The sequence below is a fragment of the Chrysochloris asiatica genome, unplaced genomic scaffold (genome assembly GCF_000296735.1).
Source record: "Chrysochloris asiatica unplaced genomic scaffold, ChrAsi1.0 scaffold00010, whole genome shotgun sequence".
Taxonomy (NCBI): Eukaryota; Metazoa; Chordata; class Mammalia; order Afrosoricida; family Chrysochloridae; genus Chrysochloris; species Chrysochloris asiatica.
Window position 1 is genome coordinate 4,757,388 of NW_006408528.1, and position 9,625 is coordinate 4,767,012.

Genomic DNA, 9,625 nt, shown 5'->3' on the forward strand with positions numbered 1-9,625 from the left:
CTTTAAGATACACAAGAACATCAGACAAAGAACTCTGCTTTACAACCACAGCCATGTGTATTGCAGTAGCTATAAAGTTATTGCTAAGTGTGGAAATATTAACCAAAGAAACTGGTAGTCTGAGTAGATTCACGACATCTTTAAGAGAAAATGCCTTGGGAAGCCCCAAGGAATTGATGAAGTTAAGTGTGCCATTGATAGTAAATGTTGTTCAGAACAACATGACTTTCCTAGCTCTTAGCAATCTGGATGTTGCAGTTGTTGAAAATTCCCTATGCTGCTTTATGCACTATTTCAATGTTAAAATGAACACTCAGCAAACTACGGTAGGTTTCAGTTTTTATGTCATGTGAAAGAGTCACACTTGTACAACAGAAACCATCTCAAGCTACAAATTTGTGGTGAAACAGAATCCATTATTAGGGTTTGGCATGATACCAATTGCTATAATGTGCTCAGAATTTGCTGGCGTGTATTTTGAAAAAGTTTTAAAGAGTTCAGACACTTCCCTTTGAATGAGAAACATTCAAATATATCTATCAGGGATTGTTGTAACATTAGTTGGCATCTACTTGTCATATGGAGATGAAATTAAAGAAAAAGGATTTTTTTATGGTTACACATATTACATCTGGTTTGTCATCTTTCTTGAAAGCATTGGAGATCTTTACACTTCAGTTGTAGTCAAGTACACAGACAACATCATGAAAGGTGTTTCTGCAGAAGTAGCCATTGTCCTTTCCACCACTGCTTCAGTGATGCGGTTTGGATTACAGATGACACTCACATTTGCTTTGGGTACTCTTCTTGTATGTATGTCTTGTATGTATGAGGATCGTAGAAGAATTGATGCCTTTGAGTTGTGGTGTTGGAGGAGAATACTGAGGGTGCCATGGACTGCCAAAAGAACCAATAGATCTGTTTTGGAAGAAGTGCAGCCAGAGTGCTCCTTGGAGGCCAGGATGGCTAAGCTTCGTCTCTCCTACTTTGGACATGTAGTCCGGAGGAAACAATCGTTGGAGAAGGATGTCATGCTGGGTAGGGTGGAGGGTCAGAGAGAAAGAGGAAGACCCCCAACGAGATGGATCGGCCAGGTGGCATCATTGATGGACTCGGGGGTGGCAGCGGTGGTGAGGTTGGCCCAGGATCGAGCATTGTTTCGTTCTGCTGTGCATGGGGTCGCTATGAGTCGGTTCTGACTCGATGGCACCTGACAACAACAACAACAACATATTTTTATGGATTACCCAGACAAGATACCATATCCATCTAAGAAGGAGAAATAGCTTCAAAAGAGAGAGTCAGTGTTATGTGATTTTAGTCACAAGAGATTCCTGTTAATATGAAAACATTTTCATTAAACTAAAGCCTTAAGTCATCCCCAAGGGAAGCTTAAACAAACAAAAACAACAACAAATTAATTATATGAACTGAGATTTAAGAAGAAAGCTTTCTAATGTGGAACTGTTTGGAATCAAACTGTTTTTTAGAATGAAGGAATTTTATTATTGTATATATAGTGTACTTGTAAAAACATATAGAGATGATGTGGTGTTAACAAATCATGGGAGACTACGAACGTTCTGGTACAATATTTGAGAGTTAAAATGCCAAAACCATTTCTGTACTAACTGTTCTCTTGTTCAGGCTCCAGGGGAGATTATACCTTCCTTATTCTAGATTCATGTACAGCATTTTGTCCCATCAGCAGTAAAGACCAAGTCTGCCCTTACAAGAGAGGCACAGACAAGGCAGGTTAATTCAGAAACAAATTAATGTGAAACTTTTTCTCAAAATGAATTTGTTATATAATTTAGACAGTGATTTCTGGTGGTGACTGAGGACTCCTTTAGTGCTGTATTTGTGCCATTCATTGTCTGGATTCATATTCTTTTGCTGTTAGACTATATACTTTTACTCAAAAATTTCTAATATCACTTTTGTTCTTTTAAAAATAAAGTATGTTTAACTGTTGAGCTTTCAATAATTTGTGACATTTCAGTGTTTTTAAAAAAGATTTCTATAATTCTAATGGGGAAATTCAACAATAAATTTAAGTTATTAAAAAAAGACAGGCAAGAAAGAAAATACTAAAATGGATGTCAGAAGAGACTATTGAATTTACTCTTGATCACAGAGAAGCTTAGGTTACTGGCAGAAATGACGGAGTAAAAGAGCTGAACAGAAATGTTCACAGGGCAGCTTAAGAAGGCAAAGTCAGGTATTATAATTAAATGTGCAAAAATCTGGAGTTGGAAAACCACAAGAGAAGAACACAGCATTTCTGAAGCTGAAAGAACTGAAAGGAACATTCAAGCCTTGAAGAATGTGAAGAATCAGAGGGAGTTGGAAGCAGAGGTAAGAACCCATGGTAATTTGGATCAGAACCTGCACTTAGCTGTTCATAATCATAGAAAGCAAAGGTGCTCTTTTAGTCCTCATGCACCATGGTGTGCCCTAGCTCATGGTGTGCCCTAGCTGACCCTCAAGCCCAGCTGCTTTTTGCTGTGGCAGTTCTAATCTGAAGAAGGATGCTACAGAAGCTTTGACGTGGAGTACAAAGACAATCTTCGCTTGTCACCCCAGCTTCTAGCTCATCATATACCACTTTGAGTGCAAAGACAAAAATGCATGCTTCTGGAGTGGCTTCTAGAGCCCAAGCAGAAGTGACATGGTCCTCCAGTTCCATCTTCTCTGGTCCTGGGACCTCGAGTCCTGCTGGCCTTCAGTGTTACATCCATGCATAGATCCTTCTTTGTTGACCAGTCCAGTGCATTCTCTTCTATCACACACAAACTCTGGGAGGGAGAGGGATGATAGAGGATGAGCTTCACCCAGGGTGTGCTGGGCCTGTCACCAACCCACTCTGCCTGTCCCTCGATCCCCAGCACTGATTGACAGCTTGACACCACTGGGAGGAATCCATTTGCAGTGGTTTCTCCAAGGACCTGCTCTTTCTCAACTTTGTTTCCTCAGCATGACACAGGTTCTTGCCTCTGCTTCCAACTCCCTCTGATTCTTCACACTGCCATTAGCACATTGCCATTGACACCCAGGACAGATCTCCATTCTGTGCTGTCAGCCACATGCACCTCTGTAGTGGGGAAATAGAGGCCATTCCCCAAACCCAGGCCTCTAAGGTCTTGGCACAAGCTGACTCACATGATGCTGTGCCTGCCCTCAGACATGCCTGAAAATCTCCACCTGCCAATCAGGTTTAGGTGCGACCTTAGAGGAGATCTGGAAGGAGCATGAGACTGCTCAGGACCTGGAAGATGGCCAGTGACCCATGGCCCATAACATCACAGAATCCAGGCATTTTGGGAAGGAGGGGGGCCTCAGGGTGTCCACCTGATTACAGGGTAAAGGTTGGACATACCTGGGTATTAGGAGATTGTATGCTGCATGGACACTTTGAAATACCGATTGATTAAATGGAAGACAATTCATCTAAAATTTTTGACATACTATTGAATGATGCAGAGAGTATCAAAAGGTGATGGAATGAACACACAGAATTACTGTACCAAAAAGAAATGGTTGATGATCAACCATTTCAAGAGGTAGCATATGATCAAGAACTCATGGAATTGAAGGAAGAATTTCACTGAAGGGCTTAGTAAAAAACAATGTTTCAGGAGTTTATGGAATAAAAGTTGAAATGTTTCAACAAACTTATGCAGCACTGGAGACACTCACTTGCCCATGCCACGAAATTTGGAAGACAGATACATGCCATGGCCAAACGTTTGGTAAAGATCCATGTTTGTGCCCATGCCAAAGAAAGGTGACCCAACAGAATGGGTAAACCATTAGTATTGCATCAAGCAAAATTTTGCTGATGAAAATTCAAGAACGTCTGCAACTGTATATCAACAAGGAACTGCCAAAAATTCAAGCCAGTTTCTGAAGAGGACATGGAATGAGGGAAATCATTGCTGACTTGAGATGGACCTTGGTTGAAAGTAGAGAATATTAAAGAGATGTTTGGTGGCAGTGGTTATGTGCCGTGGAGTCAGTTCCGACTCATAGTAACCCTGTACAGGGTTTCTGAAGCTGTACGTCTTTCGACAAGAAAGAAAACCTTGTCTTTCTCCCATGAAACAGCTGGTAGTTTCAAACTGCTGACCTTGTGGATTGCAGCCCAATTCGTAACCACTACGCTACCAGAGCTCCTTTACGTGTGCTTTATTGCATATGCAAAGACACTCAACTGCGTGGCTCATACTAAACTATGGATAACATTACAAAGAATAGATATTCCAGAACACTCAATTTACTCATGAGGAACCTGTACTTAGGCAGCAATTACAATAGAACAAGAGGATACTGAATGGTTTTAAATTAGGAAAGGTATGTGTTGGGGCAGTATTTTTCACCATACTTATTCAATCTGCATGCTGAACAAATAATCAAAGGAGCTAGGTTATATAAAGAAGAATGTGGTATCTGAATTGGAGGAAGACTCAATAACAGTCTTAGATATGCAGATTATATGATTACTAGAAGTGAAAAGGTCTTAAAATACTTACTGATGAAGATCAAAGACCAGAGTCTTCCTTAAGAATTGCACCTCAATGTAAAGAAAGCAAAAGTCTTCAAAGCTTGACCAATAAATAACATCACAATAAATGGAGAAAATATTGAGCTGCCAAAGACTTCATTTTGCTTAGATCCACAACCAACATTCAAGGAAGCAGTGGTCAAGAGGGCTTATTGCATTAAGCAAATCTGGTACACAAGATTCTTTAAAGTGTTAAAGAACAAAGATATCAGTTTGAGGAATAAGGTGCATCTGACACAAACTATAGTGTTTTCAATCACCTCATATGCATGTGAAAGTTGAACAGTGCATAAGGAAGAGCAGAGAAGAATTATGTATTTGAATTCTGGTGTTGGAGAAGAATATTGAGAACACCATAGACTGACTGCCAGAGATAAACAAATCTGTCTAGGAAGAAGTACAGCCAGAATATTACTTAGAATCGTGAATTATGAGACTTTGTCATTCTTTGGACATGTTGACAAGAGGGATCAGTTCCTGGAGAAGGACATTATGTTTTTTTTTAAGTATTTATTGTAGATTGAGTGATAGTTTACATAGGAGAATGTCAGCTTTACATTCATCCTATCATATTTCATTTCATTTCAATGATTACAAACCCCTCCAGGCATCATCATTCAACCATTCAACACCATTTACTTCCATTCATTCCCTCTGTTCTTATCAATGGAGAAAAGATTGACGTTGTCAAGGACTTCATTCTTCTTGAATCAACTAACAACACTCACAGAAGCAGCAGTCAAGAAATCAAATGATGTATTGCATTAGGCAAATCTGCTGCACAAGACCTTTTTAAGGTGTTGAAGAGCAAAGATGTCAGCTTGAGAACTAAGGTGCACCTGACCCAAGTCATGGTATTTTCAATAACCCTATATGCATGCAAAAGCTGGACAGTGAATAAGGAAGACCGTAGAAGAATTGATGCTTTTCAGTGGTGTTGGAGGAGAATATTGAAAGTGCCATGGGCTGCCAAAAGAACCACTTGTTTTGGAAGAAGTGCAGCAAGACTGCTCTTTAGAGACCAAGATGACCAAACTACGTCTCTCATACTTGGGACATATTGTCAGGAGGGAACAGTCACTGGAGGAGGATATCATGTTTGGTAAGGTGGAGGGTCAGAGAAAAAGAGGAAGACCCACAACAAGATGGATTGGCCAAGTGGCAGCATCAATGGACTCAAGTGAGGCAACAGTAGTGAGGTTGGCCCAGGATAGGGCTGTGTTTCATTCTGCTCTGCATAAGGTTGCTATGGGTCGATGTCAACTCAATGGCACCTAACAACAATTCTCTCTGTGTGTTTTTTTTTGGATAGGACATCATGTTTTACAAAGTGGAAGGTTAGTGAAAAAGACAAAGACCCCCCCCAAAAAAAGATGATTGATATAGTGGCAGCAATAATTGGCTCAAAAACATCTACAAATGTGAAGCTAGTGCAAGACTAAGTGGGCAATGTTTTATTCTGTTGTGCTTACAGTTGCTATGGAATGGACTTGAGGGCCCCAGTTCATACGCGTAGGTTAGAGCTCTGGTAGCATAGTGGTTACGAATCAGGCTGAGAACCGCAAAGTCAGCAATTCGAAACTACCAGCTGTTCCACAGGTGAAAGATGAGGCTTTCTGCTCCTGTAAAGATTTACAGCCTCGGAAACCCTGTACAGGGTCGCTATGAGTTGGAACTAACTCCACGGCACATAACAACAACAACATTCCCAATAACACCTGTTTATACATACCTCTGCAAACAGTGAATGACTTAAGACAAGTTGTCCCGGCAATGTACTCTTCCTTGTATCATTATTGTTTTTGTTAAGTGCCATAGAGTCAGTGCCTACTGACCCACAGTGATCCTGTATAGGGTTTCCTAGGAACAGCTGGTAAACTTTAATCGCCAGTCTATGGTTCAAAGTCACCTTGCAGTCCAGCGCATTAACCCTCAGCACCACACCAGGATTCCTAGCATCATTAGGCGGGTTTCTTTTTATTATTATTTTTCTGATGTTCCAATCAAAACAGTGGCTTCTAAGGAGATCTGCTGAGTAATTTAAATTCAGTGCAGAGACATCATGAGCACAGCAAGTTATGGTGATTCTTTTTTGGGATTCTATAGAAGAATTGAAGGAGCTCTGGCACTGTAAAGGTTACGAGTTGGGCTCCTAACCTCAAGGTCAGCAGTTCGAAACTAATGGCCATTCTGCAGGAAAAAGATGAGGCTTTCTGCTCCTGTAAATATGTGCAGCCTCATAAACCATATACTGGTTTGTTATGAGTCAGAACCAACTCCACGGCACACTACCACCATCACTACCATAGAAGAATTGATGCATTTGAGTTAAGGTGTTGGAGGAAAATATTGAAAGTGCCATGACCTGCTGAAAGAACCAACAGATCTGTGTTGGAAAAAGTGCAGCCAGAATGTTCCTTGGTGGCCAGGATGGCTAAACTTTGTCTCTCATGTTTGGGCATATTGTCAATTGGGACCAGTCACTGGAGAAGGCTATCAAGTTTGGTAAGGTGAAGGGTCAGAGAAAAAGGTGAAGGCTCCAGTGAGATGAATTGACAAAGTGGTAGTAGCATCAATGGGCTCAAGCGTGGAAACAATTGTGAGGTTGACCCAGGACCAGGCAGTGTTTCATTCTGTTGTGCATAGGGTCACTATGAGTTGGTACTGACTCGATGGTACCTAACAACAGCAAAATGAGAAAAAGATAAGCCCCACTGAATGAGTTGGCCTGGGTATGAAGTATTTATGGCATCTCAGAGGAATGAGACAAATATAGAAACTCAACAGAGGCTGAATGCCCTCACAAACGAATGCTACACTATTTCAATGTTCTTAGGCTTGAACAAAATAGAACGTTGTACCCAGTTCTCCCACTGAGGTGTGGAGAGGTGGAAGGATGGGGCATAGGAGGTACCAAATTTCCTGGATAAAGAACAAAGGCTAATAATAGAGAATGAGTCCTTGGATGGTGCTTACAAGTTAATGTTGTTGTTGTTAAGTGCTGTCAAGTTGGTTCTGACCCATAAAGACCATGTATAGAGTTTCAAAGAAGCTGCTAGTGAGCTTGAACACTGAACTTGCAGTTCAAACCGACCTTGCAGTCCAGCACACAGCGCCACATCAGGACTCCACAAGTTAATGTACTCCGTTGCTAATACAAAGTTTGTAAATTCCAGTTTACCAAGAGGCATGTTGGTAAACAAGCATGGCAATCAACTTCTGAAAAATTTTTCAAAGAAAACTCTATGGAACACTACTTTATTATAATACCCATAGTATGGCCATGCGTCAGAATCAAATGGCAACTAATTTATTGTTGTTTGTTATAGAAATTAATTTTGACACTGATGAGTTGATTCTGAATTGTAGTGATACAAAGTAGAACTTCTTAGGGTTTCAGAGACTATAAATCTTATTATTTATTTTTTATTTTTTACATTTTTATTGAGAATTATGTGGGTTTATATGGGAGAACATCAGTTTTACATTCATCCTATCGTATTTTGTTTCATTGCAATGATTACAATCCCCTCCATGCATCATCAAATAACCACACAGAGCAGCCCCCGCCCCCCTCAGCCATCATCACACAGGCTTTCTCCCTCCCTGAGTCCAGTGTCCCCAGCCACTCCATCTGTCCATGTCATCGTCTCTGTCTCCATCCCTGGCATCATTGCCTCTCTGGGTAGAGTCAGGTTCTCCGCTCTTCTCACTTGATGGTCCCAGGCACAACTGCTCCTGGGCTGCAAAATCAATCACTCTCCTTTTGTCAAAAAACATCTACCTCTACATTTCTGACCTTTACAATCAGTCCTGATGGCAATTATTCACTATTGTACCACAAGAGTCTTATCCCCATTTCCTTTTACCAGCATGGTCCCAACAGATTGGGAATCATTCATTGGAGGTTCTACCTACCCCTCCCCTGTCTGGAACTAGTCTCCCTCTTGAAAGCTTGTAAGCCAGTCACTTCTGGCCTTTATAGGCCCCCCATTTTGGGTAGTAAGTTGCCCATTCCTGTCAACCCTGTGTACCGAGGGGGTGGGAGTGATCCTTGCTGTAAAGATTTGTTTCCTTTTTTTAGCTACTACATCTATAAGTGGTTACGAATCAGGCTGCGAACCTCAAGGTCAGCAGTTCAAAACTACCAGCTGTTCCATGGGAGAAAGATGAGGCTTTCTGCTCCCGTAAAGATTTACAGCTTCAGAAACTCTGTACAGGGTCACTATGAGTTGGAACCGACTCCACAGAACATAACAGCAACAACATCCGTAAGTATGGGTAAAGTTAATCAAATTGTAGCAGGTTACTGTTTTCTTCTTCTTCTTCTCTCTTCTTTCTTCTTCTAGTCGAGTTCTGATCATCCCACCATTGAAACCAGGTAAGTGGGTACTATCTGCAAGTATGGGATTCTTGTGCATCTCCCCTTACTTCATATCAGCTGGATACTTGACTCTCTGCTCTTGTCCTCTGGTGGCCATGTCACTGCCTTTGGGCACAGGAGACCTCAGGTCTTGCCATACTGCTGGCCATCCAGGTCTGCACCCGAGTTCACAGGCATCTATTGAATGTGGTTGGACTTAGATCCCAACTTCACTGCTGTTTTTTCCCCCTTTTCCCCTTATAGGTGACCAACGTTGTCACAAGCCAAACCACCTGCCTGCTTGTGTATTCTCGCTGAGTCTTAGTTTTGGAAGGGAGTTTGCTCTGAGGGGACCAGACCACTTGTCTTGATGGCTCCCAGGCGAACAGCTTACTTGTTCTTGCAGTAATCAATTAAACTACCATTATTGTTTCTGATTTTTCCTGCTGGGTTTTTTTCCACGAAATATCTTCTATTCTTCTAGCTGCTCCAGACTGGTCTACTCATCCTTTCCAGTGGAAATTTCCCAACTCAGACAATTCTGGATGGGGTTCTGGTTTCCACCTATGGTCTTATGCAATGAAAAGCTCCACAGGAGGTCTTTTTCACTGGGCAACTTCTAGCCCCCTTTAAGGTATTCCAATCAGTTATATGCTGAAGATAGACTTACAATCTTTTTATTGTGATGTTTCTGGCTA

The 9,625-nt window shown here is 41.4% G+C and overlaps 1 pseudogene; it reads left to right on the forward strand.

Moving 5' to 3' along the window:
- The first annotated feature begins 297 nt into the window (after window positions 1-297).
- LOC102839506 lies at window positions 298-9,245 on the forward strand (annotated as a pseudogene).
- Window positions 9,246-9,625: the final 380 nt, after the last annotated feature.